The sequence below is a fragment of the Nesoenas mayeri genome (assembly GCF_963082525.1).
Source record: "Nesoenas mayeri genome assembly, chromosome: 9".
NCBI classification, from domain to species: Eukaryota; Metazoa; Chordata; class Aves; order Columbiformes; family Columbidae; genus Nesoenas; species Nesoenas mayeri.
This window is the reverse complement of record NC_137557.1, coordinates 1978990-2005013: the sequence shown is the minus strand read 5'-3', so window position 1 is coordinate 2005013 and position 26024 is coordinate 1978990. Positions and strand designations below refer to the sequence as shown.

General features: G+C 45.7%; 1 protein-coding gene across 19 annotated transcripts in view; it reads right to left on the bottom strand.

The window, feature by feature from the left end:
* Nucleotides 1-26024, bottom strand: part of MFSD1 (major facilitator superfamily domain containing 1) — a 45557-nt gene that overhangs the window by 2661 nt on the left and 16872 nt on the right. For 5 of the 19 annotated variants that reach the window (XM_080349535.1, XM_080349540.1, XM_080349532.1 and 2 more), the window contains 9 exons: nucleotides 21099-24241; nucleotides 9495-9614; nucleotides 7991-8258; nucleotides 7774-7895; nucleotides 6654-6843; nucleotides 6141-6322; nucleotides 4590-4778; nucleotides 4117-4264; nucleotides 3329-3394 (listed from right to left, as the gene is read on the bottom strand). The gene's annotated coding sequence lies outside the window, so the exon portion shown is untranslated. Of the gene's footprint in view, nucleotides 1-414; nucleotides 464-3328; nucleotides 3395-4116; nucleotides 4265-4589; nucleotides 4779-6140; nucleotides 6323-6653; nucleotides 6844-7773; nucleotides 7896-7990; nucleotides 8259-9494; nucleotides 9615-10184; nucleotides 10359-12862; nucleotides 12975-13879; nucleotides 14032-14278; nucleotides 14340-14699; nucleotides 14758-21098; nucleotides 25855-26024 lie in introns of those variants that run through there. The other 14 variants (XM_080349537.1, XM_080349522.1, XM_080349531.1 and 11 more) reach the window with 14 other exon arrangements.

Sequence of the window (26024 nt, the reverse complement as noted above, 5' to 3'; positions counted from 1 at the left end):
AGCCCAAAGGGGCGTCTGGAGCTCATACAGACGTAACCCAGATCGGGGAACAGGAGAAGGGTGGTGGCAGATCCCTCCAGTTTTTTACAGTGAGGGTGGTGGACAACAACCCAAAATTATTTTAGAAGAGCGTGTTATGATAGGACAGGGGGTGATGGTTTAAACTAAAAGAGGGGAGATTCAGGCGGGACATGAGGAAGGAATTGTTGCCCTGAGGGTGGTGAGAGCCTGGCCCAGGTTGCCCAAAGAGGTGGTGGATGAACCATCCCTGGAGACATCCCAGGCCAGGCTGGACGGGGCTCTGAGCAACCTGAGCTGGTGAAGATGTCCCTGCTCATGGCAGGGGGCGCGCTGGGGGAGCTGGAAAGGTCTGGAACAAAACCAAGATGACAACCACAATCCAATGGTATCTACCCCAAAATGCTGGTCCGCAGGTTTGGCTTCATTTCCAGCTTGCAGACGCCTGTGTGAAGAACGGACACCACGAGGTGAAGCACATGGAAAGACATGGGACATCCCCGTCTGCTGGAGCACAGAAAGTACCAACCCCAAATCCCACAGCCTCAGGATATTTTTAAGAGGAAAGGACAGGTATATTCAAGCCCTTCCGTGTATTTTCTGAATTAGGGCCCTAAAAACAAGTTTTCACATTTCCTGATCACTGTGCATTTCAATTACATTGCTAATACATTGGATTTCACTCTTAAGAGAACATTTCCTCTAATGCTACAATAACATTCCCCTCATTACTTTCTGAAATTTAAAGATGGTGACACTCGGAGACAAAAAGTTTTTATTCAGAGCACTGGGCAGTTACTAATGATAATCACAAAAGATTACATTTTCAACATAATTAGCCAGTGACAGGTCAATAAAACCCCTAGACCAGATGGCTTCTTAATTGAGTTTTCAAAGAAATTCGGTAATTATAGGAACCAACCTTAGATATACCCGACTTTTCTTTTTAATGAAATTGCATAATACCAGATTATGCAAGAAAGAGCACAATGAGTTTTAGCAAACTGAACAAAGACCTTTGCATCACCAGCTCCTGTGCGCCTCTTCATACCCAGCTCCCCTGCAAGAAACTCTCCCGTTATCTAAGGCAAAAATCAATACATTAATCCATATAGATCAGTCTGGATTAACGCGAGAGACTGCTTTCACATCACAACACTCCCAGTTTTTCCTAGAGGCAATCTGTTACTACAAACTACGTGATGGGCTAAAAAAACCCCAGCGTTTCAGCTGGGTGAAGAGAGGTTATTTTGATTTGCATATAAAGCTATAAAAAACTATAGCAGCTCTATATAGGGCCTCAATGTTTTAGTTACGAATGTCTCATTTTGAATTCCCCTTCCCAGCACAGGAAGGTTTCTGATCGTTCGTGAACATGTTTTCATTACAAGCTCATTAATACAACCAGAGCAAAGCCAAACAAGAGCTATGCATTGCGCCTTGTTTTATGGAATAATAGATGAGCAATCTTTGCATTTATAATTTTTTTTTAATGTAAATTAAATGTCACCTGGGGAAAATCTGCAATTTCTGCTCTAATTTAGAAAAAATACTGATAGGCTTTTTTTTGAGCTGTGGAAACATCTCTAATCCAAGCCTTGCTCGATGTTCAACAACGTGTAATAATCTCACATCAGGACATCCCCCCCAAGCCTCATTTCATTTCTCAAGCTAAAATTCAGATCCCAAGTTGCAACGTGCCGCTAAGCAGCTTTCACCAAGCACTCATGTGTTCCTGCACGGTTTGATGCTGCGCTGCCGAAACCCGCCGTGTTGCATTAGGATGTGTCACCTGGACAGACGTCAGGCGGACACCAGCCCCACACACCGGACGAGCAGTGACCGTAGTGAGGGTCGCGGTGTCAGGTGGGCGGTGACTCACAATCAACACTCACCCCTCGGCGTGATGGGGAAAAATGAAGGAGGATAAGTGACAGCACTAAACGTAGAAAATAATACACACCCTCAAATTAATGTGAGTTCAGATCCAGTCTCTCTAGTTGTCTTTCCTGTCCGCCTTCATTGAAATTACTCCTTTTCTCGCTTTTTAAAAGGAATTTCAATATGTCATATCCGAGGGGGATGTGTGTTGAGTTGTGCCTCAGAACACACCAAGATAGAGAGTCCAGCGCAGCCACCAAGATGCTGCAGGGAGTGGAGCATCTCCCGTGTGAGGAAAGGCTGAGGGAGCTGGGGCTCTGGAGCTGGACAAGAGGACACTGAGGGGGGACTCATTCATGTTTACAGATATATAAAGGGTGAGTGTCAGGAGGATGGAGCCAGGCTCTTCTGGTGACAACCAGTGATAGGACAAGGGGCAATGGGTACAATCTGGAACGCAGGAGATTCCACTTAAATATGAGAAGAAACTTGTTCCTGGTGAGGGTGGCAGAGCCTGGCCCAGGCTGCCCAGGGGGTTGTGGAGTCTCCTTCTGTGCAGACATTCCAACCCGCCTGGACATCTTCCTGTGTAACCTCATCTGGGTGTTCCTGCTCCATGGGGGGATTGCACTGGGTGAGCTTTCCAGGGCCCTTCCAACCCCTGACACTCTGGGATTCTGTGATACTTCTCCATCCACAGTAGCACATAATGAACACCCAGATAAACTCTTAATTCATCCTATCGCTATTTGAAATGGCCATAAACCTCTGTGAGCACTTTCCGGCAGCGTGGTTCTGCGGCAGATGTGAGGCTGACGCCGTTAACATGCAGGTGGATCCACAGCTGAGCTTTCTTCAGGCTCAGCCTGACCAGGATTTTGGTCGTTTTATTGAACAAATTCTCTACTCAGTAGCAGTCTGAATAAAACATCCCCTTCAAGCCTAACTCAAGTTAAAGCCATAGACCTCCATGTTTATTCTAAAATGCTAACGTTTGAGTGCATGCTCCCCTGGGACTGCTCCACAAATGAACTTCTGAGCAGCTGAGAATCTCCAGGGCTGCCTGGCTTGGTCTCCTGCCGCTGGCCAGGACCTGGTCCCAGTAAGGTACCTCATTTAAATCCAGCACATATTTGCTCAATATGAAAGTGAACAGCAGCCAACTGAAGGTGAATAGCTCCAAAGAGCAAGGCCTGCACTGGACAGAATAAGGGGAGAACTCATCCAAATTCTCATCCAAAACCCCAGGTTCCTCTCTCATGCCCACAGTGGTCAAATCACAAGCAGGACTTGCTCTTTTTTCCTTCACTCCTTTGCACTGTCAACATCCCAACCTGAGTTCTCCTCAGCAATGCTTTAAATATCTCCCGAAATCCCTGAGCTGGCTGCACCTTTCTCAGAACTGCTGAAGCTTCACACAGATGGGTCCAGAAATGATGTCAAGCTGCAGATCCTGATTTCCTTCAGCCAAAATAATGGCAGAGCTGTCCTAGGGCTACATCAAGGTAAAGGTCAGAGCCAGAAAGCATCTGAGAGCTCCTCAGCATCCCCTGCAACCCGCAGCAGGTGCCAAGCAGCTCAAGTCCCGGTTAAAATCAACAACTGGCAGATTATCTACATCATTCTTGACTTTCTACCTGCTTCAATATTTACAGTGGAGAATCTGCCCTTTCTCTGTACCACCACTTCTTTGTAGAGCCCTGGAATTTTAGTTTTTAATCATAATATTCATTCTGACGACTGTTGTATCATTTCACCCTCAGACCGGCCGGCTGTGCCTGTGCTGTTGGACAATCGCGCACAATATTATACGTGAAATCACCGGTTGTAAGGGTTTGGATGAGAGGCACAGACAACGTGACAAAGTCTCTCCAAAGTCAAGCACAGACGACCAACATCGTCTCACGGCTCTGGCAATACTTAATTGGTATCGAAATTTACTACACGATTCAAGTACCATAGACAACAGCCTGAAGATTATGTACCAAATAAGGGGCAATCTGTAGTTACACCACATGTTGGTAGAATTTAAATGGAAGACTGTATTTTAAAATAGGCACTTAATTATGTAGAAAGAGATCGTTGGGGATTGGCTTGCATTAAAATTCTTGTGGATGCTTCCGAACACAAATCGCCATGGATGCTAATGTACGGAAGCGATGTTAAAGCACAAATTAATTCGTGTATCAAAGAAAATTGTGATAGCTTCTTTATTACCTTTATATCTTAATGACCTCTCCTCCACTACAAAGCAAGTGCTGCATTTATTGCTGCTGACATTTCATCAATGCCAAGGTGAACCAGATCGCGCTGTTGCAAATCCCCACAACTCTCATTAGCGAACAATAAAGATTCACACACAAACCTGCAAGTGCCGAGGCAGAAATAAGATACGTGATGAACTGTGGCTTGAACAATAAGTCTCTGACTGACTGATGACACTTTGAGTGTTGTATGTCAAATAGAGCTTTATAAACAGAAATGTGAAAGACCCATAGTGACAGCATGTACCACTAATAGATTGAGCTATCATCAAATTTGTTCAAATTCATGATTCGTAAGCCAACGGTGAAGATCAAAAGAGACTTATGTTCATACTACTCCAACATGTCACATCATTTATTAACACTTTCCTGCTAACAGAGCCGACCTGGCTCCAGTCTCCTTGTTCTGTTCTTAGTGCCACTTACCGTTTTCCCAGAAAATTATCTGCTTTCCAGACACAAAGATGCGAGGAATGAGAGCAAAATACGCCAACTGTCTCCTGCTGCCAGCCGAGGACACCAGAAAATCCCAGTTGGGGCTCCCAGGCGTCAAGGCAAGTGCTGAAACGTTGGGTAGGAAACCCATTTCGTCCTCCAAAAAACGAACTCAATGCCCTGTTAAAAATACAAACACACATAACAAAATTCTCAATTTTAAACACTTGTAACGCAGCCCAGTCTCGCAGGAGTTAAATCCAAAGGATCAGAAGAAGGTGGATGTGCCAGGACAGCTACAGCAGCTCCTCACCCCAAACCCTCTCTCCTCTGCCACATGGCGGGTCTTGGGGTGGCATTTTGGGTGGTCGCCGCTGGTGGGTGCCCGGCGCCCCCATTGCGCAGGGGCTGAGCACTGGCTCGGCCCTTCTGCCACGGGTGAGGCCTGTAAAAGCACCCGATAAATCATTAAGCTCTACGGATGTTTTCGAGAAGGTGAGCGCTGAAGCTCCGAAAATGGGTTATACAGGTTTCTATTAGTCTGGTGCTTTGTCCTCAGGAGAAGGGCAGATGCAGACGTGACCTCTACTCTGCTCCAGCGCTGCAGACAAGCAGCGCTCCTGTTATAGTGTGAAAAAGAAAGGGGGAAGGAAGGGAAGGAAGGGAAGGAAGGGAAGGAAGGGAAGGAAGGGAAGGAAGGGAAGGAAGGGAAGGAAGGGAAGGAAGGGAAGGAAGGGAAGGAAGGGAAGGAAGGGAAGGAAGGGAAGGAAGGGAAGGAAGGGAAGGAAGGGAAGGAAGGGAAGGAAGGGAAGGAAGGGAAGGAAGGGAAGGAAGGGAAGGAAGAAAGGGGAAGGAAAGGAAGGGAAGGAAGGGAAGGAAGAAAGGGGAAAGAAAGGGAAAATAGAAGAACAAGGACAAAAAAGAAAGAAAAAAAGAAAAAATATAAAAGAAAAAAGAAAGAAGCACCCAAAGTCAAGCTATCTATAATCTCAAATACCACCATCACACCCAATCTACTGATCTGCCTTTGTCTTCTGAACAATGTGCATACAATCTTTCCCAGGGAAATAACAAGCTGCCTGTTCATTTGATTTTGACGTCCAGAAGGATTCTGACGCGAATCCCTCATCACTCTCCCATCCAGCCCCGAGTGCAGCTCATCGTTGCAAGTGCCCACGGCGCCGTGGGGAAAAGACTGAACAGAGAAAAATAGGGAACAAAATCCCTGCCAAGGGGGAACATGAGGGGTGTTCTAGGATGACTTCTGCTTTATATTTGTGTATATATAGAAATATATACACACACACGTATGTACGAGGTGTCTGTCTTGATTTCTGTGTGTAGGTATATATATATGCACACACATACACATATATAGGGTGCAGAACATCTCTCGCTGACTTTCTCACTCGTTGCTGTTAGGAAACTGTTCAGGAAAATGTCTGTTTGGAGCTGGGAGGATACAACAGCAGAGGGTGGGTGCTCTGGTGCCATCTCCACTCCTCCCCATACAGAAATACATGATCAAGAGGTGGCCCAAACCTTTGGAGGTGAAGACGTGTCGTTGGTGAGGAGGACACAGCAAAGATGAAGAGTTCAAAGGCAGCGAGTTCTCCCGTGGCAGAAGGAACACGTCTGAAGTGAGCTATCTTCAGGCAACACCTTCCCAGGAAAAGAAAATAAGTACTGGAAGATCTTCATATTGGCTTCAATTGGGGGAAATTCTGTGAAAAAGAAAAAAAAGCTACATGTCTAGATGACTTCTTCAGGCTACAAACCAGAAATTCTTCCCTTATTAATTACTTTTTCCGAAGTGTCTTCATAATTCCTTCCACTGTTTTAAGTCAAGTACTTGTGTCAAGTTTTTTTGATCTTCTTCCTCAATTACCATGAGCAATTACCCCCTCCACCGGGCTTCTCAGCCACCTAATCACTCTCATCTCTTCTCCTCCCCAAATCTAATCCTTTCGGCTCTTTGGAAGCTCCCTATTAAGACATTTCCCAGGAATTCAGTAACTAAAGCAAACCCATTTTTGCTGTAAGGCCTCCTCTTACCATCAGTGGACAGTTCCACAGCTGCATCCTGAGCTCGGTCCTTTCCTCAGCTCCGCACCCTCTGCAGGAACACAGCTCTGAGGAGCAGATGGACTTCAGGTAGGGTTGTATTTACAGTTCTCCTTGGTATGCGAATATCTTCTGTTTCTTTGAACCCCATGCCGCCAAATTAATTCAGTACTTACAGACCCTTGCAGGGAAATAACACAGCAAACACAGGCGTTTACAGAAGATGTAAAAGGCAGCTACAGTCAGAGATATCTCAGCAGTAACACCACATAATTTTTATGTCATCTTTCAATCACAGCTCCTTTAATGCATCCTTGAAAAATAAGGACCGAATCAGTCGTGGCAGATTTAACAGCCGGGTACATTTATATCGGAACAAAGCCGGGGGCAACTTTGCATGTAAAATAGCAGTGTTTGGATTATTTTAAATACTATTAACCCGCTCAGGTTTGTTTTTAAACTGTATTAACAACCCCAGGAGATTCTACAGCATCATAGACCCTTACAAGGAAAAAAAAATGCATACATATATATATACACATATAATTTTTTTAATAGATATATATCAGTGTTACCAAAAGCACTTACTCAAATGCATTTATTGAAATCAACTTAGTATTTTCTATCTTATGTGTGCTTAGTTAATGGCAGCAAGTTAATTAGCTGTTGTGAGCAGGCAGGAGTGGGGGCTGCGGTGCTGGGATGAGAAGGTGGGGGGCATTGGGGGAAAAGTGACATCCACAGATTTGGGGAGATGTGGATGCTATTGAGCATCTTCTTTAATGGTACCAAGGAGTGGAGAATCAATGGCAGAAGAAAGTCTCGTTAAAACCGAGGGCTGGATATTCTTCTGCCAAGCAGGCAGACCAAGAGAAAGAACAGGATTTCTATCGTAAACTTTTCTTACCGCACAAAAACGATGCTCGCTTCCCGGAATGTCAAAACGTGGCTTTATTAGGCTGTGGCTAATTAGGCTGCACTCAGGGTTTGCAATGAAACGTGTCGGTGCCCTTTGCAGCTGGCAAAGCCCAGCACGATGCTGGCTCGTGTGGCCACTTGTGGGCTAATTTGGGGGTGCAGGGGGCTGAAGAGAGAAGAAAACCACACGTACCTCAGGCAGAAAGGGCGAGTACATAAACAGCTCAGAGGTGCTGTCTAGTCTGGTGGGGAGGACTCATGGGCTCCGCCGTGCTCCCCAGCTCCGATGTTTCAGTGGCTTCTTGCAGAATTCACCTGAGATAGAAAAAAGCAGCGTTTGGCTGTCCCCTCGCTAACAGCGATGGGGAAAATGGGGCAGCAGATGCCAGAGATGTGGGTTGATACATCACCTCCTGCATCCTGGGGACAAACTGCACAGTGACCTCTCCTGTCAACAGCAGAAAGGACTCAGCAGCTCAGTGAACAGTCTCGGATATTGAGTTTGATGAGCACGTTCAGCTCATTTGTTGCTCAGGAAGACTCTGAAGTGTGTCCGTCACCTGAACAGCTCACAGTACGGTGCAATCCACCTGCGTGCTTTGGGGGGATACGATGGTGTCTGTTCATTCAAGGGCACGCTGTATTTGGATATTAACAGAGTGAAATGGAATTCAAGTCCTATAGGGGAAAAAGAAGAAAAACAGTTGCAAAGAAATACACGTAACAGCAGCCAAGGCAAAAATTTTGCTTACGAGCTCAATTCTCTTACTGTAACTTCCCGGACTGAGATTTTAATACTTTGACGTTTGAGATGAGAAGCTTAAATGAACAAAAAAAATACAATTAGTCACAACATGTGTTCCCTTTGTCATGACAGTCTGCCTAAAAGCAGAGACGGGACAAGGCCACGTCGGCTCTGGGCCCTTGCGTGGGGGGGACCGCAGGCACCGTGGGGCCGCTGCCAACACACGTGGCATCTGACGAATTAATAGCTCCTCCACTGATGTTTTCTCATTAAAACCAGGTTATTCCCACACCCACAGCCAGTCCACCAGTTCTATGCATGTTATTACCAGCTGGGAGGATGTGGAGACTCCTTCTACCTTCAAACCAGAGCTGGAAGGGGGAGGCAAGAGAAATCACTGTTTTCCACTGCTTTTGGAGCTACAATAACACATACATTGAATTCTGCGCTCTGCAGAGGGCTGGAAAAGCGAGTCCATTATCCCATTGATGGCTGATTTATCCACAGCCCGCTGAAGACGCAATTATAGGACGCTTGCTTCATCCAAGGCTTCAAGTACCTACTATTAACATACTACACATTTCCCAAATAACCCAGAACCAATTACATATCTGCAGTGTCCCAACTTGCCCTTCAACCAGGGAAGTAAGAAGGTGTTTAATCATCTTTAATTTAACTGACACGACCACGGTTCCCCGCTTGGGTTTGCATGCAGACCTGGCTGATCTGCTAGAGCAACCAAAAGAAAAGCGTTCACATCGGAGCCGGCGTTTGGAAAATTAACCCCGGCTTTGGGAAGCGTCACTGGAGACGCAGATCAAGTGGGGTTGAGTGCGGCGACATAAAACAATAAGATAAAAAGCCCACAGTTCTCTTGCAGATCTATGATTTGGCACAAAAATGTATGAGAAATTGTGTTAATAATGAGTAGCTAAAAGGATGAAATACTAGGGAAAGAAAAAGTAAAGAAAAGCAAACACCAGGAGCTGTAGGCAGCCCTGTATTCCAGTGCAAGCTCGAGACCAAAACTGAATACCTGCTCTCAGCTGGAAAACAATCCAGCACCCAACAGGAACCGAAATAAAACCTCTCACTAATCTCAGATACTCACTTTTCTTACAAAAGTCTGTCCTAAAACTGTTGGTGGATAAACTTAAGTGGCAACTCACCTGCTGAGCCAAAACATGTCAGAGTTTGGAAAAAACAGTTGTTGAGTTGAGAAAAGTTGTTCTCTGTGACTGTCTTTGGTGGGAATCCATGGAAGGTGACACATGTTCATGTTTCTTGACCTGTGGGGACACACCAGGTTGTAACCAATAATCCAAGTGCCTCAGCAAACACACGGAGGAACATTCACAATTCCTCTTCCCCAGCCTTGCAGAGCTCCAGCTCCACCGGTTAACCCACCCCTCTCATGTGCACGTTCATACGGCTTTAGTATTACAATACATAAATAATTAATTATAAAATAAATGGATTTCAGCTGCTCTACAAATGTCTTTCCAAATCTGAAGCTCCCAAAAGCCCCAAGTACCTTCCTATCAAAATAAAGGATGATGAGGACACTTCCCCATTGAACTAGTGATGCTTCCAGACGGTAAGTTAAAATTAGCGCGCATTCGCCGTATGTCGCTGCAACCACTAATACGAGCACAGTTGTATTGAGTTGCACCGCCCACGTGCAACGAAAACAACGTTTTTATCCTCTCCCCTGGTGTGTAAAACTTATTTCAGAGTTTTAGCTGTGTTGGGTGTTTTCAGACTCAGTACACAAAGACATCCCAGCACTTTTTATGCACTGACTCCCTCGTTTCACTTACAACAGGTTTATCTTGCTGAACAAAATGAACTACAAGCACCTCAAAGCCACGAGAGACAGCAGAGGCAGCGACTTATCTTCAGAGCACCCTGACACGCATTGGGTTTTGCAGGATAACGAATGCGATGCGGCCAGGAGCTCATTCCCACTCGGACAGAGATCAGCGCCCAGCCCATCTGTATCGTCTCCAAGCAAACGCCGGCGATACGCTCCTCTGCAACAACCCCAACCAAATAAAACGTGTGTCACCTGCAATCTTGAAGCTGGTGGCTACTCTATTTTTTCCCCCTCCTGATTTATATCCCTTTAAATCGATGGTCCAAAATTACAGCCTTCCCACGGGCACACGGATCCCGTAAATTTCTGACTTTTAATAGCACCTTATTTCAAGCCTGATGGCACAGAAAAGTGGTTTCCTGGTGCCTCTGCCCACACGTCCCTTAGGCAGGGGATCCCAAGGAAGCCTGGGCTGGATTGGGGATGCTCCCCACACATCAGAGCTGAGGCTGAGCTGGACCCAAACCCCCTTCCCCCCGTCCCCCTGTTTCGGGTACCACCCAGTGCACAGACCCACTCTCCCTCCCCATCCTCCCCTTCGCATTTCCCTCAGTTGTGGAATTTAACAGTACAATACAAAGGTAATTTTGAAAAATCAACAGTATCTGTCAGGCTATTTAATTCTGATTACAAGGGAGCCAAGGGCTGCACATGCACTGGGTTTTTATTACCTACGGAAAGACTTTGTATTCGGGTAAGGTGCCTTCTCCCTGAATTATTACTCTGCAAATCCTCTCCTCGTGGAAGTCCTGACCTCTGCAAGTCAAACCCTGGGCAGGAGAGTTTTTGTCTTTATTACTCTGCTCCTTGTAGGGGAATGAATTACCCCGCGATACCTGAAGCAAGAAGGCGGTTTTAAGGATTCTCCTTAAATCTGCTTCACTTTCCACAGCATTTGAATGGACCATTGTAATTTTTCTCTCTATATTTTCTTCAGGAGCTTCATGCCAGTTGCCAAGTTCTTTATACCATAGTTATTCATAACTCATTACAACTCTCATGCTTGAGCTGGGTCTCCACCGGTGCTCTCACAGAATCCCAGAATGTCAGGGGTTGGAAGGGCCCTGGAAAGCTCATCCAGTGCAATCCCCCCATGGAGCAGGAACACCCAGATGAGGTTACACAGGAAGGTGTCCAGGCGGGTTGGAATGTCTGCACAGAAGGAGACTCCACAATCCCATGGGCAGCCTGGGCCAGGCTCTGACACCCTCACCCCCAACAAGTTTCTTCTCATATTTAAGTGGAACCTCCTGTGTTCCAGTTTGAACCCATTACCCCTTGTCCTATCATTGGTTGTCACCAAGAAGAGCCTGGCTCCATCCTTCTGACACTCCCCCTTTCCATATTGATCCCCATGAATGAGTCACCCCTCAATGTCCTCTTGTCCAGCTCCAGAGCCCCAGCTCCCTCAGCCTTTCCTCACACGGGAGATGCTCCACTCCCTTCAGCATCTTTGTTGCCCTGTGCTGGACTCTCTGCAGCAGTTCCCTGTCCTGCTGGAACTGAGGGGCCACAGCTGGACACAAGATTCCAGGTGTGGTCTCCCCAGGGCAGAGCAGAGGGGCAGGAGAACCTCTCTGACCTACTGACCACTCCCTTCTAACCCACCCCAGGTACCATTGGCTTCCTGGCCACAAGGGCCCAGTGCTGGCTCATGGTCACCCTGCTGTCCCCAGGACCCCCAGGTTCCCTTTCCCCTACACTGCTCTCCAATAGGTCATTCCCCAACTTACACTGGAGCATCTCGGTGATACTACAGCCTTTAGAGAGAGGAGACATAGGCAGCCATACACCGTCCTGCCCAAGGAGCCGTGAAAAGCATTTCTGCTGCAGGTTTGGGCTGCTCTGCTCATTGGAAACTCACACAATAAATCCAGTGCCCAATGGCATGACCATGCCAAGGCTCACAGGCAAGGTGACAGTAAACAGAGTTGTTGTCCCTCTCCTGGAGCCTGCCAAAGCCATTCCCATCACCACCATGGCCCCCAACACTTTGGATTATTTCTTTTCCTTCTCTGTGATGCTGGAAGTTCTTGGTCAGATGCGGTTGAGCAAGGGAGAATTGAGAAGACATAAAAGCTCAGGACCCAATGCCCTCATCCTGGGGACACAGAGGGCTCCCACACCACCCAGCCACCCCGGCTGGGATTTCCTGGGGGATTTCCTATTTCTTCCACAAAACCAACATGAGCGGTCTGTAAGAAAGATGGAGGCAAGCTTTTTAGCAGGGGCATCTTATGACAGGACAAGGGGTGATGGTTTTAAACTCAAGGAGAGGAGATTCAGGCTGGACATGAGGAAGGAATTGTTGCCCTGAGGGTGGTGAGAGCCTGGCCCAGGTTGGCCAGAGAGGTGGTGGATGAACCATCCCTGGAGACATCCCAGGCCAGGCTGGACGGGGCTCTGAGCACCCTGAGCTGGTGCAGATGTCCCTGCTCATCGCAGGGGGGGCACTGGGGGAGCTGGGAACGTCCCTTCAATACAAACCATCCTGTGATTCTATGTTTTTTTCCTTTCTGAATTTCTACTACACAAGGAACACCGCAGCTGATATCCCAGCCTTCTTCCTCAAAGACGTGCGCTCCATTTTCTCCCATAAATACCTCAAAAATGGCCAGCGAGCAGCCAGGATTCACTCTCCATTTTGAAGCCATAACTCACAGAAGCATTTAGGAGGGAGCAGCGATGGCAGCGCGCAGCCGGCCCTCCCGCCGGGCTTCGGGGTCGCACGTCGTGATGAATCGAGACAAGAGCAAGGAGAGCAACGGGGACCCTTTTTCCAGGCATAATAAATGAAAGCAGAAGGGTATTTTTTCTTTCAAGTTGACAACCCAATACCACAGCAACACGGTCACAAATCATCACACCAAAGAGGGATTTCTAACCCCTGTCAAAGCTCTGCTCTGTTTGTGGAAGCCATATGTGTGATACCTCTCCACATACATCCTAGAGAGTCATTATTTTTTTCTGGATGCGAAACAAAAATACCATCATGTTTGTGACCTACTATTCAGCCATAGCCCAAGGAACACATTTAATGTCTTCTTCTCCTCATCGAAGCAAAATAAGTCAAGTAGAGCAGATGATTTCTGCTTGCTGGTGGGGCAGAGAAGGGATTAGAGGTTTGCAGAGGAGCCTCCCACCACGGTTTGGCCACACTGGGCTGGTTCCCGGGAAATAAAATCACCGCAGGAGGATCCTCCTCACTTAGGAGCCGTAACAAGCAACCGTAAGGGCTTCTGAAACCAACCCCAGTATTTCTGTGGAAGGGGCAACGCTGCAACGGGGCTGGAAAACACACATTTCACCTCCCACATCTCAGAGAGGCTCAGGCTGAAAACAACGTACCCAGCCAAGGGACATTGCTCCGGGTGATTTACCGTCACTGGGTTTTATTTAACAGGGATGCAGAAAACTGTCAAACGTTTTATCACCCGTGGCAGTTAGGGCATGATACATGCTGATATCAGCTGAAGATTATAAGGCAATAGTATAAAGTATTATTGGAAAGAGAATAGAAGCTGGAAATCTTGGCAAGCGATCGCTCCTACCTGTGTAATGAGTTTCTGGACCAGTGGGGGTGAAATTGCATGCCAAAACCCACGTATAATTTATCCCTTGTTTAAACACATACTGGCAACCCAATTATTATTTTCAGAATCACAGGGTTTAACTTACCAACGTATTATTGAGCAAGAGCTTTCTCTTGTTTCAATAACACAGCGGTGTGTGCTTTAACGAGCAGGAACCCCAAGGCGAAGCTCCACAGCTGGGCAGCACCTCTGGGCATCAACCATCACAGCACTGGGACGGGACGAGTGACCCTGGACCTGGGACAAGGATGCTCTTGGTCACCGTGTGCCACAGCACAGATTGTGCTGCTTCTGAGCCCGAAGGTAAGAGAGCTCAGCAATCATTCACAAATTCACAGCCATGTTCCCCCCCAAATGCACAGATCTGCTGGGGAACTGAATCGTAGAAGTATTTTGGTTGGAAAAGACCATTAGAAGCATCAAGTCCAAGCGTTAACCCAACACTGCCAAGTTCACCACTAAACTATGTCCCTAAGAACCTCACCTCTGCGTCTGTTCAACCTCTCGAGGAATGGTGACTCCACCACTGCCCTGGGTTCAGGCTTCTTGAAAGAAAGGGGAAAAATAAATGTAACATTCAAAAACACCCAGCTGAACACACAAATGCTGATTAAATAATGAGATTAATTAACGAGAATGACAGAGGACCCAAAGAGTAGAGACCCCAGGGTGGCACAATGCAACCCCAATACTCTACACTGTACCCTGAAATAACTTCACTCTTCAGTTCCTCAAACCCCTGCACGTACAACAGGGTTTAGTTTTGTGCCATTTGATTACCGGCTGTTTGAAACAAGGACTATCTTTCATTTTGCTTGTAGGGATCAATAGCAGCGTGGTAGAAGAAGGACAACATGTTCCTGCACCCCAAGAGCATCATGAAGTCTTGAACAGACCATCTGTATCCACATCCACGGGAGAAACCGCAATTATCTTGAAGCCAAAGGTAAAACCTCCTCCAGCCTCCGCAAGTGTTAAAGACGAGAGGTGGACAAAAGTAAGGAAAATATTAGCCAGCCCTGATATTTCAGCATAGGATTAAAACATAAGGCGCACTATTTCCCCTGCAATGTTACTATGGTGATTTCACTAAGGACAAAATAGCACGATATTTAGTAGAGCCGTGGTTACGAACCAAAGCTCACAAGCAAGACACTAATCTGCCCATTAAACAATACCAGGGTTGGTGAATAATAATCAAAAAGCAATTACACAACAGATAGACTATCAGAGCTCACCCCGCTAAGCGTGAAGGTCAAACGCATTAGATTAACTAGAGATCCACTCGCCGGAGCCCTGTAACTTGGTATACAAAATCATTACTCCTGGCGGTATTAATAATGAAAGGATTGCCAGCGCTACTTCATTTACTCAGCCCAACATGAAATGCCTGGCATAAATATCGCACTAAATCACACGCAAATTGCCTGCGTGCAGTAGATCGAACCATATGAAACTACCGTACTGTGGAAAATACATATATATACTTTAAGGATACTTTCCTCACTTTATAAAGATGTGGTGCATTTTGCTAACTGTTTGGAGCTCCACATTACTGAGAGTTTATGACCCAAGCGTATACATTTTGCCAGCTATTGCTATATTGCAAATCACTCTTTCTAGTAAAAGGCATTCACTGCGCGCTGAGATGCTGTAACTGCTGTGGGTTTACAATGGTTTCACTTTTGGGGTATTTATGACACCTTTTGTGCTAGAATCTTCTCTACTTGCTTTCTGTCAAAGGGCAAATATCTCTACAAAACTCAAAAATAACTTGCACATGCCATAAATTCAAAGTGCTTCGTGTGTATTTTAAAAATATAAAGAAAACAGAAATGAAGCTCCCAAAGCTCTGGTAGAGCAAAGGCTCGCCTTGCTGAGATGGGACGATGTGTTTTGTACTCTTCAATTTGGACGTTTGCTTCATAAATTACTATTTTCCCACCTTATAAAAGTCTGTTTGCTTCTCACCTCCTGCTGGAAATGGAGAAATGTAAACCCATGTCAATAACTTGAGGAAGAACAAGAAGCGGTCTGTAGCTGGCCACAAAATAGACTGGAATGGGGAGGGGAAAAAAGATGCTGCTGGCTTTTTCTAATCAAAACCCGTATGATTTACATATGATCAGGTGGAGAAACAACATCACCCTACACTGGAGAACAGCCGCCCAAAAGGGAAATCACACCCGCTGTCACTAACGGAGCCTGGACAAAGAGAAACCAGGAGACATTGTGTTGGAATTACAGCCTATAATATAACCAATACCCCGTTATCTAACAGAAGTAACTGCCCTGATGCCTTAAAGGATTTCTTTCCCCAAACCTCTGCCCTCTCCCCATCTTTTCCCAATTCACTTTTCCTGGGAGCCATGGGCTCGTACCGCCTGAGTTCCTCATCCTGGGGAGACAACAGCGACCTGCACCATAAATCCCTGCACAGCAAAAATATATGTAATTTCATTACTTGAGTGACAGAAACCTACTCACTGTTTACACCGGGCCTGCTATTAAAGCAATTATTCGGGATCGATACGATACGGCAGGAGGATTTAAATCTTTCCCAGCAGCGAGGCGAAGGAACCGCTTCTCCAGACAGGTCAAACTCATAACACTCTGTTCCCTTTGCAGCAAAGACCAACGAGCAATCTCTCTGCAGTCCTAATGGATCTACATAAAAATGCCTTTTAAAGACCACAGCTAGACCATATTGCTGCTGCTGACATATTTCCTGGTACCATAACCCAGGTTACACGCAGCTTGCGGGATGGCGCCCTGCAAATGCCACGTTCAACCACTGCAGACTGCGCCAAATCGCTTTTTCCTGCGAAATAAACCCAAAGGCTCAGCCCATCGCATCTCAAGTGTTGCTCAGTCACAGCAGTTTGACCCAAGCAGGGGCTGAAACACCAGGCAGTGATTGCTCACATTACACCCCCCTGCACCACCATCCAAAGAACAGCCAGGAGTGATTTCTGTCCCCATGACACCAAACCGCGTCCCTGCACCGTAAATAACGACCAGTGGTCTCCAGGTTGGCATGGAGAACAAGAAATGCATACATGGTGTCACTCCATCTCCCTGCAGCACCGGACAGGCACAGAATTTTGGGTATCAGACCAAACTGGCAGCATTCTGGATTCCCAGATCGCCAAAATAATCCATGAGCAGCTCGATATACACCCGAAACAAGGCCCTGGTCTGGCTCGGGAAGACACAAGCACACAAGAAATGTTTCTCCTTTCCTCCTCCCTCCTCTTTATCTTTAAACCCTGAGGACACCAGCAGACCCTGAACACTTGTCCGCACAGTATCTGCACATCTCCGGCACGGCACAACAACAGCGAATCGCTTCCATGTTAAAAGATCAAGGTGGCTTTAAAACAGAGGCCAAAGCCTGCAGCAGATCCCATCGTAAGCTTTGCCCAGGCTACACTGTATTTTATGATACATCTTAAAATGTCTCTGTCACCTTTTACAGCCGGTGGCCTTCACTTAACTCTGCCGGGCTTTACGATTTAAACCAAGATGCAAGACGTCGTCCCCACGTCCCCGGGAGCACGTTGGTCACAATGCACCTGCCGTGGGCTCTCCCACACACAAACCCCATTTTCCGCAGGGATTCCCCGCAGGAACATCCTCTCCTGCCGCAGCCAGCGCCTCTCAGCAGCTCCCGCTGTGCCCTTGCATCTCCAAACACCCACTTATCCTCATTTTACACCTGGCACGCCGCATATGTTCACCAAAACCAAGATCCTGGCGCACACATGTACGGGCAAAACATATTTGCCCAAGACACATGCGGAAAAACGCGGCAGAGGATGTTTCCATGTAGGAGCTCCCGGTGCCGCTCAGCAAAGCGTTTTGCCAAAGACAGACTTGGCATTTGGAGAACGGCAATGATGGGAGGGAATGATGTCACCCAAACACAACAGCTTCCCAGCGAGGTGCGAGGATGAAGGACCGAGCTCCCCTATAGCAGATGGTACAGATGTTCCCTCTCATCCATCTTCCATATGTTCCAACTCAAAACCGAGCAGGTTTTCAGTTCTGCTCCGGTTGAAATCCGCGCTCCCCGCACATACGAGGCACCGGAGCATCGCATTGCTGGCCGGGATGGCATCTCGCTTTACCCAGTATGTCACCATGGCCTGAGGAGCCATTTTGCCAGGTGAGAAAGCTTTTCTCCTGTATTCACCTCTGCAGAAATCAGGAGACGAGACTCCCGATCTGAGCTCTGTGGGTTGGCACGCAGGGGGATGGAGGACGCGGCGTAGGGGGGATGCGGGTGACTGGCACCAGCCACCCCTTTGGTGGCCAAATGTCACCTGCGGCTTCTTCCTTCCTCACCGGGACAACAGGGAGTTCCCGACCCATCCCACCCTGCCGGGAAACAGGGATACAAAACCAAATACAAACCGCAACAGCACAGCCCCCGATGTAAATCCCGCTTCTCATCACCAGGCAGCCGGTGACAGAGTCGAGCGGCAGCGTAATCCGACTTTAATTGATGAGGAGAACGTTCATCTGGGCCCCGTCCAATTTGGTATACTTAATACCTTGTGCTTCTCCACGCAGATCGATTTTTGCATTGGGTTTATGAGGGGTAATTAATATTCATTCGGAATTAAGTAGAATAAGATTCCCAATGCATGAAGATGTTTATTTTTTATTCATATTTAAAGCCTGTTAGATTAATCTATTTTAAATTACCGCATGCTGCCAGGCACAATTATTATAATTTATTAGGATAATTTGGGTGGTTTATTTCCCTCGGATGCAACCTTGCAGAAGGTGTACGCGGCTGCTCCTGCGGCGCTTCGCGGAGCTGCAGCCCAGCAACGAGCATCCCCGCTGCAACAGGGGGAATCCACACTCATTTGGCTTTAAGCAGATATCCCGAGATACAGAATCCTCGCAGGACAAGCATGTGAGACACTAGAGGAAAAACACAAACCAAACAACCCACAACCGAACAAAAAAACCCAACTGTAGGGACTTATTCCCAAAGATGCAAGATGATGAATCGCAAGGTTACCACATACGGCTTATCCCAGGGAAGCGACATAAAATCATGGGCATGTTGGTACCTCCAGGACCACCAAACAAACCCTTGAATATCTTCCTGCCTCTGTTTCTTGGGCATAAACGGCTGCTCCTGAGACTTCACAGGAGGAACGTGGAAATAAAATCTCTAGCTCCGTGCCACGCAAAAGACTTCACCTCATTTCTTTAAAAAAAACCCCATACATATTTGCTTAAAAGCTGCAGTTACCATTATTACATTTAATTGATACCCTCGGGGGCTCAAATTGAGACAGGCTTTTATGAGATTTAATTATTTATCCACCAGGGCTTGCAAGGTAAAGGTGCAATTACAGCAGCGAGGGCCACGTCAGCTCCCCCAACAGCCCCCAGACCTCCGCTTTGCCCCCACCGCGGCAACCACAGGTTCCTCTGCCCAGTTTAGCCTTTAAAATATAATAATAATAATAAAAAAAAGACTAATTTGACTTGACAATGGACCAAATCGTTCCATGTATGAAGGTGTCATAATTACAGCAAGCGTTATTTCATTAATCCAGGGCCTTCCAGCGATGCTAAAGCAATTGTTCACCACGCAGCGTGCACAAATGGGGTCTCCCCCATGCCTGAGAGGAGCTTTGGGCAAGTCCTTCCCGCATCGGTAAAACGAGGGAAATAACACTTGGTACGACTGGCTGCAAATCAGTCGATCGATACTTGTACATCACTTGAAAGAATCTTTTCTCACCTTTGAAAAAGCCCCACGTTCTCCCTGATGCCCACGGAAGAGCATCCGCTGTGCTGGTGCAGAAGAATGGGAGGGTAGATCCTGCTTTGAAACTCAATTCCCTCCCCCAAAAAATGACCGTACAGCGCAAACTCCTTTGAACCGAACTGCTTAATCAGAATCTCCCAAGTGTAAATGCAGCCACAAGGAAAACAGAGACCCAACTTTTTAATATAACAAGAAAAAAGGCCTCCTTTGAGTAAAACAAATTATTTTCTAACAAAGAATGTCCTGGGGACAGGAAGACAATGTCATGTGTTTGATGCTACAATACTGTACTTGAGATGAATGCTTCCACTGTAAAGATATTACCCCAATTATAAATCTCCTACAGCAAGTAACAAAATATAATTTAGTCTTCTCTAATGGCAGACTAAATTTTAGCTATTTTTTGACTGCTAGTTTTCAGATAGAACAATCTAACAAGATTCTTTCTGTATTCACCAAATGTCTATAATTTGAAAATAATGCTTTTGCTATTTAGGCCAAGCCCCATTGGCTATAAGCAAATAGTATCGGGGTGTTTGCATTTTTCTGCCATTTAGAGCAATCTCCAGTTTCCTCGACTTTGATGAGCAGAGTTGGTGTCACCAGGGCCAGACTCCAAGGGGGAAAAACCTGACCATTAAACTCTGATGCAACCAACACCACACTAACGTTGTGCTCTCTCCACGAGACTCGGGAATGGAAATACTCAATTTCCGTGGTTAACCAGGTTATGGTCACCGTTTGCAGAGCCCAAGAGCATCTGCATTTGCTACACATTGAGGTCTCATGTTTATAGTGCAATGACCAAACACCAAAAGCAGCAAAAATTAACCCAGCATAGAGGCGGAGGATCCCTGTGTTCCTGAAGCCCTCAGACTTTGCTTGGCAACCAAAATCCCCGCTTTTAACTCATTTTTTTAAACTCTGGTATGTTTGACCAAGCAAATAGAAAACATACCCAACATTTTGACACCCGGTAAGCTGTTATTTTAAACACCGTTTCAATAAACTACAAAAGTTGCTACTGTTAGAGGCTTGAAAATATACGATCTCATTAAAAAACGCTGGCACTTGGAAAGATCTCTGGTGGCCAATCACAGCTTGGGGAGGGCTGTAATTTATAACTTTGATCCCCACAGCTAAACCATTTAATCTGATAATAAACATCAATCACTGATTTTTATTGCACCATTTTGCAGCCTGAGCAGAAAACCTTGCTCCCGCGGACAAATTAAGCACCCCAAAGTGACTCTTGCAAATAAATACCAACTTTAATATTCAGCAATATAATTCCACAGGATCAATTTTTTAATTTAAGCGCTACTGGAGCTTGGAAAAAAAAAAAAGAAGTTTGTAATTACAAAAATATCTCCAAAGGCAACTCAGCACAGTGTAACAGCATCTGGCGAGCGGGAGGTTGGTGACAGCACGTACCTTGACGTCTGTTACAGTCATCAGAATGTTATTAAGTGTGTCCAGATATTCTGCGCGACAGCCCATAACTCACCAGTAAAAATGACGTGAGATGCCGTTCTGGTCCTACGTTGGCTCCAGGTCCTGATCCAGCACTCGACAGCGGGGGAAACACAACGGTCGGGCGTGATGCATCGTGCGAGTGGATAACTGCCAGGAAAATAAATCAGAGGGAGCCCATTAATACATAATGATGCCAAACTACCATTAACTCAACTGCTCTTTCCAAAGCAGAGAGTGATTTAAGAAGTAACTGAAATAATGATCTTCCCTTTGGACGCATCGAGCGTCGTCATCGCTCAGCGTTGGTTTTTTGCGCTCAGCGGAACAAGGGAGTTTGTCAAGTGCGCTCTGAAATGCTCTGTAAAGTAATATTTTCCAATAAAGATGTATCATAATCAGGTTAAATTATTTATAAAAGTTCCAGTCTAAGCAGAGACAGAAGATTAAGGACATGAAGACCAGCCCAGGCTCCACAATTAATACCTGCAGGAATCAGGCAGGTAGGCAGCAGCGAGAACACTGGAATCCGCTCGTTACGCTCTTTTTAACAGGATTAGCTGGGTTTCTGCTTCAGAGAAGCCAAGCTAAATCTGAATTTAGTTGTCCAAGAATTCACTTAATAGAATGATAATCTTTAGGGGAAAAGAGTTTGGATTTCTCTTCACTGTTTCTGCCCAGAAAGAAAAGACAAATGAAGGAGTAGAGCAAGGACTGTCTTGAGATGAGCGCTAGGAAGGACTGAAATGGGCTTTAATGTCAGGTTTTTAAACCAACACTCACCCAAAAGCCAGAGAAATCTGAATAAACGTGAACTATTCCACACAACCCAAGGTCTGGCAATCCCAATATTCAGACAGAGACTGTATACTCGGGTCAAAACTCAATCAGTCATATATATCGATCTTCCTTAATTATCTCCCCAGACCATACTCGGCTCCAAGGAGCTTCGCGTACATGAAAAATCTATCACCTTTGTTCCACGCAAGGAAAATCTACGAAGGCACTGAAATCGGTGCCTTTCGCTCTTGCAACTCCATGAATGTATTTTAGTTCGTGATTACAAGTATTGGAGCTGCTCAAAGTGAACTTTTCCAGTTGTCTCCGGTAAACTCTCCAGCGTGCATGGAAAACAGCTTGAACAGAGACTCACATCAGCAATTTTCTAAGTGTTGCATTAAATCCAGACGGTGTTTTTCATCTCAAGACTGAAAAAAAAAAAAGCATATTAATCCACCAGCAAAGCAATGCATTGAGAATTTTAAACATTTCTGTCAGGATCAGTAAAACCATAATACATTCTTCGCTAGATGAGATACTGAATCATTTTGGTTCATTTGGAGGCCATTTGCTAACTTTATTAGGCAATATTCAGATGATGGATATCAAAAGGATATTCATTGTAGAAACAGGCTTTGTTTCTGAAGACAGTAATTAGGTTAACCTCATGAATAAACCCTTTACACCAGCAGCCTGTGCAAAGTGAGAATAAAAAAATGCAGGAAAAAAAAGGGAAAGAAAAAAGACAATTTAACATAAAGGGGGAAAAAAATTCCTTACATTTATGGGTAGCACTCTCCATCTGACACTTCTAAACCAATTCGTATATGAATAGAAATGTCACAGTTGCTGATACACCAAAGTAGGAACAATTTCTTCCCCAAAGGGCTGTGGGGCATTGGAACAGGCTGCCCAGGGCAGTGCTGGAGTCACCATCCCTGGAGGGCTGGACAGACGGACATGAGGTTCTCAGGGACATGGGGCAGGGACAGGGGTGGGTTATGGTTGGACTCCATGATCTTGAGGATCTATCCCAACCTAAGCGATTCTATGATAAGGCCATTACGGTCATATGCCAACAATGGCCCAACACATAGATGGCCAACCCAACGATGGGCCAACCTGCTGCGTAGTGTGGATGCAAGTTTAGGATGCTAAACACACAGCCGCGGACTCACCTCCTGCATGGCTACAGGCCGTTCTTCTCCTGTTCTCAGTCTGCTATTGCCCTGAACATCCCAAAACAATTTCAGGACACACAGACAGGTCACCTCTGCTGCTACTCACTTTGAGATCCATTACAATGGGTTTAAGAAAGAGTTTATTTAATCTTAGGCTTTCCCCTTCGGCAGAACAAAGCATTATATTTCAGCACTAACAACAAAATATTTTTCCTTGAGTCAGCTTTAAAATAATGTTGACATTAGAGTCAATACATTATCTATCACTATATTTATGTCAGAACCTATTGGCATAAAAATAAATCAATCTAAATGCATAGCTCTTGTATTCAAATGAAGCCTGGCAATGCCACAGCTTTCCCGCAGTTTTCGCTCAGCTTCTCAGACGCGTATCAATCATTTCTGACAGATTTCATACCCTGGGATATCACCTCTGGTCTCACTAAAAACTATTTTAAGTGAATTTTATATACAAAGACTGGAAAAATCTGCTTTTGGGAGCTCTTTTTATAAGTGATACAGTTTCTGACAGTCTAAGCATCACGAGTGAGATTTTACTCTTAATGTCACATTCCAGGTAGGTCTGGATTGCAGGGCAGCAAATGAGGGTCAACGAGTTAGTCTGCTCACATTAAAGCCATGGCAAAACCAAACAAGGCTGTTCTAAACTGGGGTTAGCAGGGTGATTTACCCAGAAATATGGACTGGAAGAGATGGTCCAAGAGCCAGGGAAAACTATCCAGCATGGGAGAGGCCAGTGGGGAACACCAGGAAGGGTTTTAAGAGACAAGTCCCCAAGAGACATCACCTTGGCCAACAGATCAAAGCTGATTTGTTCCCACTGCTACTCTACCCAAGAAAACCAAAATTATATTTATCTAAAAAATAGAAAAATAATATAAAAAAAAATGTAACAATCATAAAACATAAGAATATGAATAAAGCAAATTGTGAAAGTCCTTATGTCTTCAGTATTAGGCAGGTTAACCAAATTCCTATAAGTATTTAAGTGATACCTGAGATTTTCCCATGGATTTGCAGAGCCAGAAATGAGCCGTTTCACTCAGCTGCTAGAAGGGAATTAGTTCACTCACCTTAATTTGAAGTGGCCAGTTATGTTCAATCCCCATTTGAGCTGACGGGAGAAACGCAGGATGCCAACTCCACTATTTCCGAGTTCCTGACGTTAACAGCTGGTTTATATCTACAGACGGAGCTTTGTAAACAAGTCAATTAATTAAGATACTATAGTAACATAAATTTCAATAATTTGAGGAACAGCCTGACGCTTCCAGATCCGCAGATGCTGTATAAAAATACCAGAAAGAATAAGCAAATAACATGTGCCTGTCTCCAACATGAATTATTCCCAGGCCAGCAGTCTAAGCAACATGGACCAAATCACTCTCAAGGAAACAGAGAAAAACAATCATTTACCCAGCTTGGAAACAAATCCAGTTTAAGAGAACTGAGGGTTTGGGGGATGTAACCACCTACTTTTTTGAGAGTTGTTTTAAATAACTTTGCATCATACACATAAGGGATGACAGCGGGGATCACTCCAGCTATAGAACTTAAACCTACGGCTCTTCACGCAACTTCAGGCTTCACAAAACACATCCGATTGGGGTCAAAAGGAGTTTTGCTGAGGAGAAGAAATAAAAGCGACCTCTTCCTGCCAAAGATGGCTGGTATTGGTAAAAAGTCACGTAAATAAGTGACAGAATGAATGACAGCAGTTGCAGCCTTGAAATTAGACTTGTTGTGCCATCACAGAACCATTTCTTGTGTAGCGATGTTGCAGTGCTGACCTCTAGTGACAGATAACCCAGAAAACAGGAGCATTTGATGGCATAAACCACATTTCTGGCCCCCTCCCTCCTGATTTCAGATCCACCTTCTCTCCCTGGTCAGGGCGAGAAGCCCCCAGTAACCCCCAGTTAATACCACAAACACTGCGTCCTTCTCACACAAAATAGCTCTACAAAGCCCCAAAATATTAAGAGCAAAAGTTTGCTGCTCAAATTACTTTAACCAGATTACGAAGAAATTGGTATAATAATTCAAAAGCCAAGCAGTAAGTTACTGATTTTAAGATATTTCAGTTATTTACATCACTACCTAGTGTGACCCAAAATCCTTTTCCATCCTCAGGGTACGACCAGGGAGAGGCTGGAAATGTTTTTAAGGACTGAGGGGCAAGTTCTCATCATCTCCTGGACCAGTTGTGACTGAATAAAGCTGAAATGCTTCCCAAAAGGCACATCTACAGCACTACAAGAGGACGAGGAATTGTCTTACAGGCTGATAACAAATGATCGAGCCAGGACACGCAGTGGCCACATCCACACAAGCATCAGAATCAAACAAAAAGCAGCAAAGCAGTCATGGTGGATGCCTGGGAAGCAGCAGGGGGATGGTAGCAGAAAGCAAGCTTAGGAAAAGCCAAGAAACTGGGTGCTGGTTATTCACAACCTCTTCATAATACTCAACTTTTTCAAGTTGTCTCTGCAACAGCAGCAGCTCTCGTGGCCAGGACATGGTGAGTGCTTCAGCCACCTCATTTTGTAGCTGCTGACACAAGCCAGAGCCCAGACTAAACAGAAAATACTGCTTGGACTTATTTTACAAACATTTTGTCCTTATTTAAATAAAACACAATCCAAACCCTTTGCTTCAGGTGTTCCAGATCACCTCCGTGAAGCTCCAGGCAGAAGTTGTTGGCGCAACCACAGTCACATGGAAAAACTCAACCGGGGAATGAGGAGCAAGCCACCCATCAGCCGAGGCTGCTCCTGTTTCTTTCTCCACCATTCAGCAGACGGAGACCTGGCGATGAGACCGAGCAGCCTGAATCTCCATTCTGTTGATTGAAATTCAGCTGAGGTTGGTAACAACCGAAATCCAGCCCTTGTGGCAGCTGTTTCATTGAGCACAGGAGCTGGTGGCAGCACAGTTCCTGTTGGTGATGACAAATCAACCCATTGCTGCCATCTGGC